General features: G+C 47.5%; 1 long non-coding RNA gene across 1 annotated transcript; it reads left to right on the top strand.

Moving 5' to 3' along the window:
* Nucleotides 1–1,546: 1,546 nt before the first annotated feature.
* LOC125613157 lies at nt 1,547–7,159 on the top strand. The gene is made up of 2 exons (XR_007343649.1): nt 1,547–1,638; nt 6,733–7,159. It is a non-coding gene; the product is annotated as an uncharacterized LOC125613157 (long non-coding RNA).
* The last annotated feature ends 6,977 nt before the right edge of the window (nt 7,160–14,136 follow it).

Genomic DNA, 14,136 nt, shown 5'->3' with positions numbered 1-14,136 from the left:
GTTCTCTTTCGTAGGGACCCCATGCCCACCCTTCAGGGTTATGGAGAAGCCTAGATGGGGTGACTCATGCCAAGCTCTTCCTGCAGCCCTGGCACCCAGCAAGGGCTTGGCGAGACTCGTTCCCTCTTGTGGCTACATCCCAGCGCACCCCTGCCGTATCCTGGGGAAAGCAGGGAAGGTCCAGGAGCAAGGCCCAGGGCCCGCTCGCTTTCTCCAAGGAAGGGTGGTCGGGTGCAACCCTGGAGTGAGCTTTCCCCATGTGGCTTGGGGTCCAGCCTCTTCCACTTTCTCCTCCTCGAGTTGACCTGCTTCCTGGGATCGCTCACTTCCCTGCACCCACAGACAGAAGCAGCCACCTTCAAGGCCTCCCGGGCTCAAGATGCCGAGTCAACACACTTCTCCGGCTAGGTCCCCTCCCTGGGTGTCTGTCATGGGCATGTGGGCTCACCGTGAGGAGCCACAGTCCAGGAAAAGGTGCTGCCTGCCGAGAGTCAGCGGATCCCAAGCCTGGTCTGCTGCAGCCTCCAGGCAAAGAGCCGCCCAGGAGTCCACAATCCAAGGCCAAGGTCCAGGAGAGAGCCCAGCATCCGGGCAGCCCCTGGACACAGAGTGGAGACCCAGAAAGGGTTTGGGAGGGCAGCTTAATTGTTTTTTATCAGTTAGCAGGCTCCAAAGCTTGAAGAGAGTCCGTTAGACCTCGGATCCCACATTCATCCTGCTGTTTACCAGCTGTGTGACTTGGAAAAATCACTTAACTTCTCTGAGCCTTATTTCTTTCTCTGTAAATGGGCTTGAAAGTGTTCATCCAACAGGGTTGTTGTGAAGATTAATGAAATAATACAGCTTGGCATATTATATTGGTCACTATTCTTTTTTTTGTGTGTGTGTGTGTGGCAGGGATGGTGGTACTTAGGGATTGAACTCAGGGGCACTCAACCACTGAGTCACATCCCCAGCTCTATTTTGTATTTTATTTAGAGACAGGGTCTCACTGAGGTGCTTAGGGCCTCCCTTTTGCTGAGGCTGGTTTGGAACTCGCCATCCTCCTGCCTCAGCCTCCCGAACTGTTGGAATGACAGGCGGGCACCACTGTGCCCGACTCAGTTACTATTCTTATGGTTGTATCTTCTCCTCCTCATGACTCTGAGGAAAGTATTGCCATCCTATTTCACAGATGAGGAAAAAAAAAAGGCTCAGGAAGGTGAAGTCCTCTCCTTCACAGGCAGAAAGAGACATCGCTGCTTCTTGTCCCAGACTTTTCTCTCGGACCCGCGGAAGCTGGCAGAGAGATGGGCCAGGGACAGCTCTGTGCCCACCTGCTTGTGGCAGCTGAGGTCCCTCTGCAAGCTCTGGAGGTGGAGGCTAAGCTGCGCCCACGGCGGGTTTCTCTTCCCTACCTTGTTGCTAATTTTGGTCTCCGTGGCTTGGTCTTCCCCAGTCACAGCTTTCTGTGAAGTCCTCTTGCCCAACCCCCAGCCGGTGCTGAAAGTTGAGTGCCTCCCCGTGGGGCTCTTGGCTGAGTCTTCTAGCTCTTTCCTTCTGAGTAGTTCATTCCTCCCATGCGGTCCCTCCCACCCAGAACCCTGTGAGCATTACTTTCTCCTGGTGTGAACCCCCCAAAGAGAAGGAACAGAGTGGGTGAGTGACTTCCCTGAGTAGCTCAGGAAGAAGGTCTCTGTGGGCAGTCCCTGGGCGGCTACCTTGAGCAGAAGATGAGAGAGGAGAGAATCCCAGCCCCAGGACCTTCCCACTGGCCTTTGCTCTGTGCACACTGGCCTCTCTCCCCGTGTCTGGGGGTTGGCATCTTTCTGGGCATTTGTGTGCTCCCCACATGTCCACCCCGTCCCCGTCAGTGCCCACCAGCTGGCCAGTCTCCTCCACCACAGGGAAACGTCAGCCCTGCCGCCCGCTCCCTGGGCCTCTCTGACCCTTGCTGGGTGCAGCACCAGGTCCCTCCCGCCCCGAGGCCCTGTGCAGTCTCTCGTGCTTCCGTCCTCCCTTCAGAGACGAGGACATGAGTCCAGAGGGTTCTCGTGACTTACTCAAGGTCACAGTCCTGGTAAGGTACAGAGCCGGGCTCCCAGCTCGGGGGGGCTCGACTCTGATCCCAGCGCCCTCCCCATCAGCAGCAGCACGGGTCAGGGGGTGGGGGGGACCGTGCTGTCTTCCCCTCTTCTGAGCCCCACGGGTGACACACACTGAGTGCCAACTCCGCTGGCCTCAGACCCAGCTTCCTTCATCCACTCAATACCCCTGGGCTGCGGCTGCTGCTTTATAGCCAAGGAAACGGAGGCCCAGAGAGGGGAGTGACATGTCCAAGGTCACACAGAGCTGGTGGAGGTGGCAGATGACAGTGTGGAAGCGAAGTGTTCTACCTGCCTGGAAGAGATAGAGCCACCAGTCTGGGTTGGAGTCCCTGCTGTGGCCAGGCAACCTGGTAAAACCTCTCTCATTGCCTGGTTGTTTAGAGGCCAGGGAGACACACGGGGTGAAGCTTACTGTAGCTGATCCTGGGCCCAGAGTAGGGGCTCCGTCAATCTGTGTGCCTTAGAGCTAGGCTGGAAGCAAAGGGGACCCCCTGCTGGAGCTCAGCAGGCACCTCCTGGGCCCCTGGCAGCTCTGGGGCTCCCTTTCTTTAATCTCCTCCCTCTTTCCCACCAACGGGCACTCTCTGTCTCCCTCCTTATTGCATATCCATGGGTTTTCACCTCGGAAAGACCCTTCTGCCTAAATTCTTATCTGCTTCCTGTGGTTAATTTGGTCAGATTCTGTACATCTGTCTGAGTCATGGTCCACTCCTGGCTCTGCTGCCTCGGTACTGGGCTTCTCATGGCCTCCGTCCTGGCCCCCATGCAGGTGAGCTGCTCCTGTTCCACTCTGACCACCTGACTCTTCTTTGCCAAGCTGCTCTCATCCTCTGTAGCAGAGAAGGGTTCAATTTCCAAGCTTCCTCCGAGCACTCACTCTAAAGCCCAGTATCATTCTCAGCACTTTCCACGCATCATCTTATTTGACTGCGTGGTCAGGACCAAGTTAGTCATTGTTTCCTTTTAAGGGTTCAGAGAGGTTAAGGAATTTGTCCGAGGCAGCAAATGGTGGAGCCAGGGACTCAAAAACCATTTCGGGTTGACTCCAGATCCCAGGCTCTTAAACCCTCCTACGTGATTCTGTCCCGAAGCAGAGGGAAGGACGGACGAAAGTCCTTATTAGGGGGACAGTCTGAATGCCCCCTCACCCACTCAGTTGGAGGGGTGGAATTTGGGTCCTGAGTTCCCACGTTGGCCAAGAAGGTGCCCTGGGATTTCCCAAAGACAGAAAAGGGCCAACCTACGTGGGAGGGAGGAAGAGTGAGTCTTCGGGGCCTGAGGAGTTCTCAGAACCGCGGCCTCCAGTGCTGGTCTAGCAGCTGGGAGGGTGCTCAGCTTCTCTGGGCCTGGTGCACACGGCTGGGGTTCATGTGCAGGCAAAGCTCTGAGGTGCTCTCTTTTTCTCTGCGCTCTGCCTTTAAGGACTCCCCCACCCTCAGCTGATGGGGAGACAGAGAAGAATAGCAGCCTTGGGGGGGGGGGTCAGGGTGATGATGGATGCAGGCAAAGGGGACCTCTGGGAGCCAGAGAAAGGCCCTGCAGATGAGCTGCTATCCCCAAGGGCCACCAAATCTATGGCAGAGTGACCAGAGGTGGGAGAGCACTGGGTTCACATCTATACTCTGCCATTTCTGAGCTGGGCACCTCCAACAAATGTTCTCTGACCCTCAGTTTTGTGGTCTCTGAAATGGAAACACTTCCCCGGACTGTAGTGACCATGAGATGAAGGAACTTTGTAAAGCACATGGGGGGTGTCAGATGTCACATCCCAGCTTCCGGCTCACCTTTTCCTGCCACAAGTCTCCAAGAAGAATCCTCAGCGGCTGCGGTGGGAGCTGTGGGAGTCAAGGGCTCGATGCTCACTGAGCGGAGGTCTCTGGGCTCCATCTGGCTTTCCTCCAAAGGGGACCTGGGTGAGAGACGGAGGGTGACTGAGGATGGCTCCCTGGGCTCAATTTAAAACAGCCCAAGACAAACACAACACAACCCCCAAGAGGGAAGGGCCACAAGGTTTATTGGTGGGCTGTCAGGGACTTGAAATCCCAAAGATGCCTCTTCACTCTCAAATCTGGGAGATCCTAGAGTGGGGTGAAGAACACAGAGTCTAGATCCAGACTCCCGAGGTTTGTTTCTTGGCTTTATGACCCTCAAGAGCAGGAAGGGAACTTCAGTGTTTTCTTCTATTGCCCAGGGTCTTCTATTGGATCTTCTATTCCTCCGCCGTAAATAGCATCCGTATAATGTTATCAGTGTCTTCCTCCTGGGGACACAGGAGGGTAATGGGGGGTAAAGTATCTAGGGAGATGCACATGGAAACTGGGGCGGGGGGTAAGTGGTAGCTGCTGTGTTTCCGCTGCTGGGACACTGACTTGGAAAGGCCAGAAGGGCCTTCAGGGCTTCTCGGTGCCTGGTTTCCAGATGGGCAGCCCCAGCCATAAGAGTCCCTTGCTGGGGTCCAGGAGAGGGGTGCATAGGCAGCCCACCGGCCCCCATCTCTGTTCCTTGTCTGTTGCATAATTGAGTTCCCCTGTGAGAGATGTTGGGATGAGTGTGGGGAGGAGGGAAGCTCTGCTGGTCTTATAAAAGTCGAAGGTCTAGATATCTATCCCAGGGATTCCCAAATTGCGCCCACATCCCAGCCCATGAGGATCGTCTGACCATTTCCCCCGCTATGGGCGCCATGTTTGAAGAGTTTGGTCCACTCCAACTGCACAGGATTAGCAGTGGTGTGTGAGGCTTTAGTGTTGGTCAGGACAGACTTTTGGAACCCTTAAGATGATGAGCCTTCATTGCCTACTTCAGGGTTGTAAGGAAGACTCCCACCCCATAGGGTACCGTGTCTCCTGAAAACCTCTGTGAACCAGGAGCTGTGGCCTAACATCACTTGATTCCACAAGCATCCTTCCTTCCTTCCTTCCTTCCATTTAAAAAAAAATGTTTTTAGATGTTGATGGACCTTTATTTTGTTCATTTGTTTATATGTGGTGCTGAGAATCGAACCCAGTGCCTCACACATGCTAGGCAAGCGCTCCCCCACCACTGAGCCTCAGCCCCAGCCTCCTTCCTTCCATTTTAGGCTGAAAGATCATAGGCATGATGGTGGGGGACAGTGGGGTTGAGGGGCTGGTGTGGAGGGGGACAAGCCTGCTCACTGTCACTCACCTGAGCCTTATTTTTAGAGTCTTGGAGAAGATCTTCTTGCTCATGCTGGTAAAACGGCCTCGGCTCTTCTGAATGTTCATTGTTATTTGAGATTTATTCATTTGTTCCCTTTGTTTGTGGAGCTATGCAAGAAGATGATAATCGATGAGAAGTCACAGATGGAAAATTGAGTTAAACTACAAAAAATAAATTAAGCCAGGCACAGTGGGGCACACCTGTAAGCCTAACCACGGCGGAGGCCGAGGCAGGAGGATCATGAATCCAAAGCCAGCTTCAGGCAATTTAGCTGGGACCTAAGCAACTTAGTGAGACCCTGTCTCTAAATAAAAGTATTAAAAAAGGGCTGGGGATGTGGCTCAGTGATTAAGCACACCTGGGTTCAATCCCTGGCACCAAAATCAATCAATCAATCAACACATGCATGGCCAAATTACTAAGATTACATAGATTTTATTGATAAGGTTTTTTTGATGAGCTCAATAATATACTGATTCAGAGAATTTCACTTTCTATCAAAAAATTAAAAGGACAAACTTTTCTTGAAGTATTGGTCAGCTTTTGATTATGAAATGTTTTATTTTTTCCTAAACCTTTTAAGTAATTGGCCTAGAACACAAAGGGTCTGTGTTTTATAAAGATAATTTTACTGGCTTCATGTTGTCTCTTATTAGGTCTTTGATTCCTTTACAAAGTCTTTTCACTAAGAGCCGTTTTTATTTTCTTTTATGACTATGCAACTATCTGTAATTGACTTTAAAATCTTTAGTCCATACATATTTTTTTTACAATGTCCTGTGATCCTATTTAACTAAGCATTTAAAACTTCCACACATGTTTAACAGCTCCCCGCAATCAAATTCTAAATTGTCTTTTTTAACCTCAAATTAACTATGAGAGTTTTAAGATGCTGAAGTATCTCAAAAGATTTTGTTTTCTTTTCTTATAGAAAGAGAGATGCATGAGGAGTCACTGTCAGATAATATGTGAGGCAGGGGCTCCCTAAGTTGTATTTGTTATTGATCTGAGCATTCCAGGGATTGTATGAAACTCCTGGGAACCCAATATGTCCTAGTGTAATGGTGTCATGTAATTCTAATTATTGAGTTAAAATGTTATATGTCACTAAAGTGATCAAATCTGTCAGCCGCATGATATAAAATTGCAGGACAATCTTGAAAAAGACTGATAAGTACTCTCTTCTGATAACTTTAAGACCATCCTATCGGACCGGGTCAGAATTTCCAAAGCTCTCATGGAAAATTTAGACCCATGTGATGGATCCAAGGCACTGCTAGCAAATATCAAGCAAAACAAAAATTAATTGTATGAACTGAACACCATAATTATCATTTTTAAATGACTTTTTGTTTAAAGCCTTGTTGATCCTTTAATGTCTTTATTTTCTTGATCTAGGGAAACTTTTTTCCTCTTTTCTAGTGAGCTGTCTAGAACTTAATTGGGTAAAATATTCTTTTGTAAACAGGTTAGACAATATGGAGGACTTGGCCATTGGCCACTTGAGCCCACCATCATGGGATGACCTCACACCTGTTGAAAGGATTGATGAGATCACCTTTACTGCACCTTTGTTCCAGAAACCACTCCAACTCGATAGATAGCCAAGCGCACCCCCTAGCTCACTGAGAGGATGAACAGCAGCAGGGGAATTGTTGAAGCACATGGACACGGAGACCAGGCCTGCAGGATCCCTGAGCAGAAAAAACCAATTAGGCCTCTGAGTGACCTTAACCTTGCTTAATTGGGAAATGTAATCAAAACTTGAGTCATTTCTGGTAAATACTTAATGTTAGATAGAAACAGTACCTAACCTCAGCCAATCCTAGGCAGCCCATGAACAGGAGATCCTGTGACTTGGAATTTCAACCATGTAAATAAACCAAAAGAAGGCAGTTTTGTAACTGTGGCCTCAAATCATTTTTAATTCTCTTCTGCTTTTTCCCTCATCAATACTTGTCTGAGGCTTTTGTCATCACAACCCTGAACTTTGGATGGTCTGGAATTTCCTAATTTTGTCATCACAACCCTGAACTTTGGATGGTCTGGAATTTCCTAATTTCCTTCTCAACTTTCCTTCTCTTTAACATCTTATTGGGCTCAGTTTACTTCTCAACAAGCAGGGAGCCATCTGTTTTGATTTAGCTAGTTGCACAGCATTCACGGTGTCTCCCAGAGGTATATATTCACACATCAACCTAGTCCTACCAAAGCATGCTCAGAAACAGCAGCTACGGGAGAGCCTTAGGTAAACTCACCATGCATCACACATGTTCTTTGAGGTAACATGGAAACAGGTACCTAGGCGGAGAGGTGGTCATATACTCAGACACATGTATGCATCCAAAAACACATAATAAGAGGTATGCACACACATGCACTTGCATATGGGTACCTACTAATTGTGCTAGTCAGCTTTCTGTCACTATAATGAATACCTGACATAATAAACTTATAAAAAGAAAAGGTTTGTTTGGGCTTACCATCTTAGAGCTTCCAGTTCATAATGGGTTGGTGCCATGGCTTTGGGTGAAGCAGCACATCAGGTTGGCAGTTTGTGATGAGGTAAAAGCACACACCTCATGGCCACGTAGCAAAAGAAAAAGAGAGGAAAGACAGGGGTCCTATAGTCCCCTTCAGGGGCACGCCCCCAATCGCCTAAAGACCTCCCACTAGGCCCCGCCTCTTAAAGGTTCTATCACCTTTAGGTAGCAGCTCTCTGGGGACTAAGTCTCTAACATGTGGGCCTTTGGTGGCCCACACTGAATGAAAAGAACTTTCCCACAGCCCATTGTGACCAGCTCTGTCTTTGGAAGAAATTTACTGAAAGAAAAATTAAAGCAATAATAGGATACAATTTCATTCTTATTATGTTGTCAAAAAAGGAATGGCATAAGAGCCCTTGGTGCTGGAGGCCCGATGTTGTCAATTGGGCATATTTATATGGCTACCGACAGAGCTAATGGCTACATTCCTTTTAGAAATGTTTTTCCTTTGTGTTCCCATGGCCAGGGGTGTGCCCGTGTCCTCTTTTCCTAGAATTCCTCTTCTAGGAAGTTAATCTGAAGAAAACATCACAAGTAGAAAACGGGACTTATAGAAAAGCACTCAGAACAGTGTTATTTAGAAATAACCAGCTAAATGTCTATAATTGCATTATGTCACCTCCATCGGATGAAATATTTTCCAGTCATTACCATGGCAATTATGGAAATTAAGAAGCAAAATCACAGAAAAACACTCACAAGGCAGTCAGTGTGAAAAGAACACACGATTGATTTTGTGTTCGGGGTGATCGGGACAGTAAAAAGGTTTTTCTACAAAGAGAGAAATCGTGAAAGTCGAGAAACAAACAGTTCTTGGTTGTAATGCAATCATTATTGATTTGACTTGGTGTTTTTTTTTTTTTTTGCATGTACTTTAATGTTGTCAAGATGATTTTCAATTCCTAAATATATATCTGTAATATAAAAGCCAAGTCAAATCTAAGTTGGCCCTTCACCGACCCACTTCTGCATCAGACTTAAGGACCCACGTGTGTGAGGGCAGACACAGACTAATGTGTAGAATAATACATGAGTGCACTTGAGTGAGCAAGCCTCCCTCCCGGACTCCACCTACGGGACTCTTACGTGACCAACTACACAGTGACCACAGCTCTCCATGGGCCTGCGCCTCAGCTCACTATTCTGCCCAGACCCAACATGCCATATGTCCAGAGCACTACTGACCTGAGGACGAGTCCTCCCAGACAGAGGAATCTCTTTCCTAGATGCTAAGATGACTCTTGGTGGAAAGAGTCGTCTAGAAGTCAGGCCAGAGGACAAGTCCTTGCTTCTGCATCAACTCTCTCTGTGACCTTTGGCTAAAATAGTGAATAATCATTTTAAATTTGTTGGGCATCATGGTAGGTTCTCCATATCAGTGGTTCTCAAGCTGAAGGCACAAAGACAGGGCATAGCAAACCTGTTAATACAGAGATCACTGGGCCTTGTTCTCAGAGTTTAAGTCGCAGTAGAGCCCAAGAGCTTGTATTTGTAACAAGTCCCCAAGAGGTGCTGCTGCTGCTGCCGGCACACTCCTGAAAGCCACTGCTCACCCACACTGTCGCGTTGCTCATCATGGTCTTGCAAAAGAAGTGCCTTAAATAGCCTGCCTCTGGGAGCCTGGAGAAATGGGATGGGTTGGCCAGTCACTGAACCACCTTGGTTTCATTGTGTGTAAGAGGAGTACCAAGATCCCCTGCTTCCCTTGCAAGAGCTAAAGGCTACTATGGCTGTGAAAGGGACAGCCCAGATACTATAGAGTTTGCTCTTATGGATAGACCTGCACACACATACAGGGTGGCGGGGGGTGGGTGGAGAGGGAGAGACCCCTCTATTGTGGAGACCAACTGACCAACTTCTCCTTGGAACATGAACCATGCACAGAAGTCAGTCCTCTGCCTGCTCGTTTTCATCAGTGAGAACACGCTGACTCAGAGGTAGCCTGCATAGTTTCTGCCATCAGCAGGAATGCTCAGCAAAGTGACAGGCACTGCTGGTGACTTTGCAAGGCACACCACCGTTTGTGGTCTGAGGCTTATCACCTCCATCCACGGTGTGCGTGGATGAGCTGGGTACTCTGAGGGTTGCATAGAAGTGACAGGAAATGTCAGTTGTTTGATGAGGTCTTTGACCTTTCTTGTGGTACCCAGAGGGGAGGTTCCGTTCAGTGCCTCCTAGCCGAGCACAAGGCAATCCCAAGTCTGTGATGGGGGCCCTCCGGATGCTCTCAAGGGAGACGAATCTTAGAGCTGCTACTTTGATGCTGTGGGTGCACCAGTCCTTTGGGTGCACCTCAGTTTTCTCATCTGTAGTCTGGGGAGAGGGACGCCATCCCTCACTGGGTGGTCCTAGGGTCCAGTAGGCCAGTGTCTGTTCAGAGCATGGCTTGGTGCCTGACAGAATTTCCTGGAACTTGATGAGGTGGCTCAACTTTTTCTAAAGAAGGGTAAAAGTCTGCATGCTTCTAGGATGCTTTCAGTTTAAATGCAACCACAGAGGGGGATTTACATCACCAGACACCAGGACTTGTTCTGAGTGGCAGGTCAACATTGGATTGACCAAGTTGACCAATGAAATGAAAAGTGAAAGTTCAGGATCAGAGCCACGTGTGCATGAAGCGGTGGTGTGTGACACAGTTTCTCATGTTAGATCAGAGGGGACAGGAGGGACAGATCAAAGGCGAGGCCTGGAGAAATTGCAATCTGTAAAAAAAAAAAGGTCAAATTGGATCCATACATTCTACAGCACACAAAGAAGATCAATTCCAGATGGTTTAATGGTCGAAGGATGTCTTAAAAAGTTTTAAAAAGAAAATCTTGATGGATTTTTTTGTGTCTTTAAATAAAGCAAAAGTGTTGATGTGAAAGAAATGGCTGACAAATTTGTACCGAAAGGACGAGTTTTCTTGCTTTAAAAGACAACCCGGAAACAAGTTACAAATCAGAGAATCTGTCATGATGCACATACCTACAGGTTTAGTACAAGAGAATATGAAGAGCTCCTCCCTCTCCATCGGATGCTGTGTTCTTGTTTAAAATGATTCAGAATATGTTTTCCCACACCACTGACTCTGGGCTTAGCCACATTTTTTCCCTGAGCCAATAGATACTAGTAGAGAGGACATGTGTCATAGCCTGGCAGAAGTTTGGAAAGCATTGCAAATCTCTGCCAACACTTTCTCATGGATTCTTTGCCAGGAGAATAACACATCCTCAGCAAAAGCTGTTCCTTACCCCAAGCCCAGGAATAGGGAAGATTTGACCCAGCCCACAGCTTGGAGCCAAGACGCAATGGGATCGCAGACTTGGGAGCAAGATAGCCATGTTTCTTGATGGAAGTCATGGATATTTTGGGGCTGCTTGTTATTGTAGCAAAAGCATACTAACACAGAGATTAATGCCTAGAAGTGAGTGTTACTCTAATTAGATGTATAATTTTGGCTTTGGGGCTAAGTGGCAGGCAGCAAGATCATTTCTACACAGGATTGGAAAAATGGTAACCTACATAAAGCAGTACTATAACATTTGGTAAAACCGTTACATGTCTAACTTGGAAGGCAGAAAATAAAACTACTGAATCTGAGGCTTTGGGAGAAGAGGTTTAGAGACCAAATGTTGTTGTGTGTGTTAATGGATGCTAGCTGCGCTGTGTTGCAAGAAGTGCTATGAGAAAGATGACATCAGCAAAAGAACTGGCTCATTTGCAAACGAAACTGAAAGGAATCAGAGAATCTAGGCATTCTAGGGCGTACAGGATTTGAAAGATGCAATCATCTCTTCTTTCTCACCTTTGAAGTTTGTAAAATATTCTCAAAATAAGACATAGCTTTAGAGCACAGATCAAATCAAAGCATGGTTATTAACACTCAACCTGGTGGCCAGGACCAAATCCAGGGCATGAGGTCACCGTCTTTGATAAGACCTCTGATAAGAAGAATATCTTCCTAGGAAATCCTGTTATTTGGATAAAAAGGCTCACGGGTAAGAGATGGTCTCATAAAACCTGATGGTATTCAGGTGCTTGAGGTCACATCTAGAGAGCAAGGCCTTTGTACAAATAAACTGTGGGTTTGGCTACTGATAGTTCAAAAGCAGTCTCTGAAGCCAGGCATGGTGGAGCATAGCTTTCATCCCAGCGACTTGGGAGGCTGAGGCAGGAGGATTGCAATTTTGAGGCCAGCCTCAGCAACTTAGTGAGACCCTGTCTTAAAGTAAAAAATAGAGAGGGCTGGGATGGGGCTCAGTGGTGAAGTGCCCCCTGGGTTCCATTCCTGGTACCCAAACAAAACAAGTCTCTGGGAGTGTTACATTACTGAAAGCGCTGCCCATCTGGATTGAATAAGACTGATTTTTCAGCACATAAAATGATCAGGAGCCCATGCATTCAACAGGAAACAGGCTGATGCTGCCGATAAGCAAAACAGAGACAATCAAGAGAAAAGTGGCAAAGACAGGGGGGGACGTCTCACAGAAGAGGAAATACAGCTGACAGACACAACTGTGTAACAGCGAATGTTCCAACCCAGCAAGCCCACCTCTTCAGATACACTTAATGAAACTCGTGCAGACTTACGATCGTCATCTTTAAGAGTGCTTATTACTGTTTCCCATGGCAGAAATTTAGAAAAAGCTCAAATATCCATAAAAAGAATGTAAATGAACAAGATGTCTCATGGCTTGCTCAATGGAATATTATACAACATTGAAAACACATGAACTTCAGTGATACTCAGTATGAGTAACAAAGTATTACTCAACAAAAATCCTTGGGGACAGCATGATACCCATTTTATAAAGTAAAAATACATATAGTCAGACCTCTATATCTAGGCTCCTGTAACCCATTGCATTCAAACCACCGTGAATTGAAAATATTTTTAAAAATTCCATCAATTCTGAACATGTACAACTTTTTTTTCTGGTTATTGTTCTATTAATAATACAGTATAAAGACTATTTACATATACTTTGTATTAGGTATTAAAAGCTACCTAGAGATGACTTAAAATCCCTGGGAGGATTGCCCAGGGGATATGCAAATGTATGCCATTTGACATAAGGGAATTGAGCATATTCAGATTTTAGGGGTTCCTGGAGACAATCTCGCGAGGACCCCGAGGGATGACTCTACATGTAGAAGCGTACACTGACTATATTATAGAGAAAAGGAAGTGAGGGAATTTGAGATATTGGTCACCCTGGGTTGGGGGACTTGGGGAAAATCTGGTTAGACTTAGTTCTTCTCAAAGCCTTAGCTCTTGTCTTGAATAATGGGTCACAGAGATTTGTGCAATTCTTAAAAACCACTAAAAATGTCAAAAGAGACGTTTGTTCCTCACAGCCATATAGTATTAGAGCTAAAAGTGTCTTTAGAAGTTAGTTTGTCCTGTTCCCTAACTTCTCATGGGAGAAATCTGAGGCCCAGATGGGTAGGAGTGACGGACCCAAATCACCTAACAGGTGCCCGCCTGGAATAGCCCATCCCACGGATCCAGGGGGTTAGACTTGTTCCCCTCAGGATCCAGGGAGTCTGATTGATAGGAACTGGAGTGTAAGCACTTCACACACCCTGCTCCTGCCTGGGGCAACTCTGATCTCTTACACCACGCCTAAGTGACAACCCTCCCTCCATTGCCCACCCCCCCATCCTGCTGCCTGTGGGTCCTGTCCCACCTTTGACCACGTCACCTGCGTCCTTCCACTCTGCACCGTCCCTGTCTCAGCCATAGCCATGGCGTCTCTTGCCTGGACTCCTGCTACTGCCTCTTGTCCGACCTATTTATTTGTTCTCCAAAAAAAAAAAAAAAAAAATCTGTTCTCCATACAACGGAGAGAATGATCCTACTAAAAACAGAAGCCACTCCATATCCCTGACTCAATTTTGCAGCTGATTTTATTCCTATACATGTAGAATAAAATCCAGACTCCTCGCCCCGGTCTACCACCTGCCACCTACCACCTGTACCGGCCATTCTTCTGGAACATTCTAGGATAGTCCCTATGGACAGCAGATACTGCCACTCTCCAGCTCACATCCCTTCGTCATTCCTTGAATTTCACTGTGCATCTGCTGACCTCGGCCACTAAAGACTGCTTTGCCCGTGAGCAGGCTGGGGGGGCGGGTGACCAGGGAGTCTGTCAGCCATGATTGACAGGAACTGGAGTGTAAGCACCTCACACACCCTGCTCCTGCCTGGGGCAACTCAGGAGTGTGTCCCACACTGTTTCCTACCACCCAGCCCACATCGGGCTTCCTGGAAAACATGTTTTTTTTTTTATTAAGGGCTTCCCTTCCCTCTCTTACTCCCACACTTATTTCTTCTGCAT

Source organism: Marmota marmota, unplaced genomic scaffold, assembly GCF_001458135.2.
Source record: "Marmota marmota marmota unplaced genomic scaffold, marMar, whole genome shotgun sequence".
Classification (NCBI taxonomy): Eukaryota; Metazoa; Chordata; class Mammalia; order Rodentia; family Sciuridae; genus Marmota; species Marmota marmota.
Note: the sequence above shows the minus strand (reverse complement) of the source record. Positions and strands in the feature narration are given on the sequence as shown.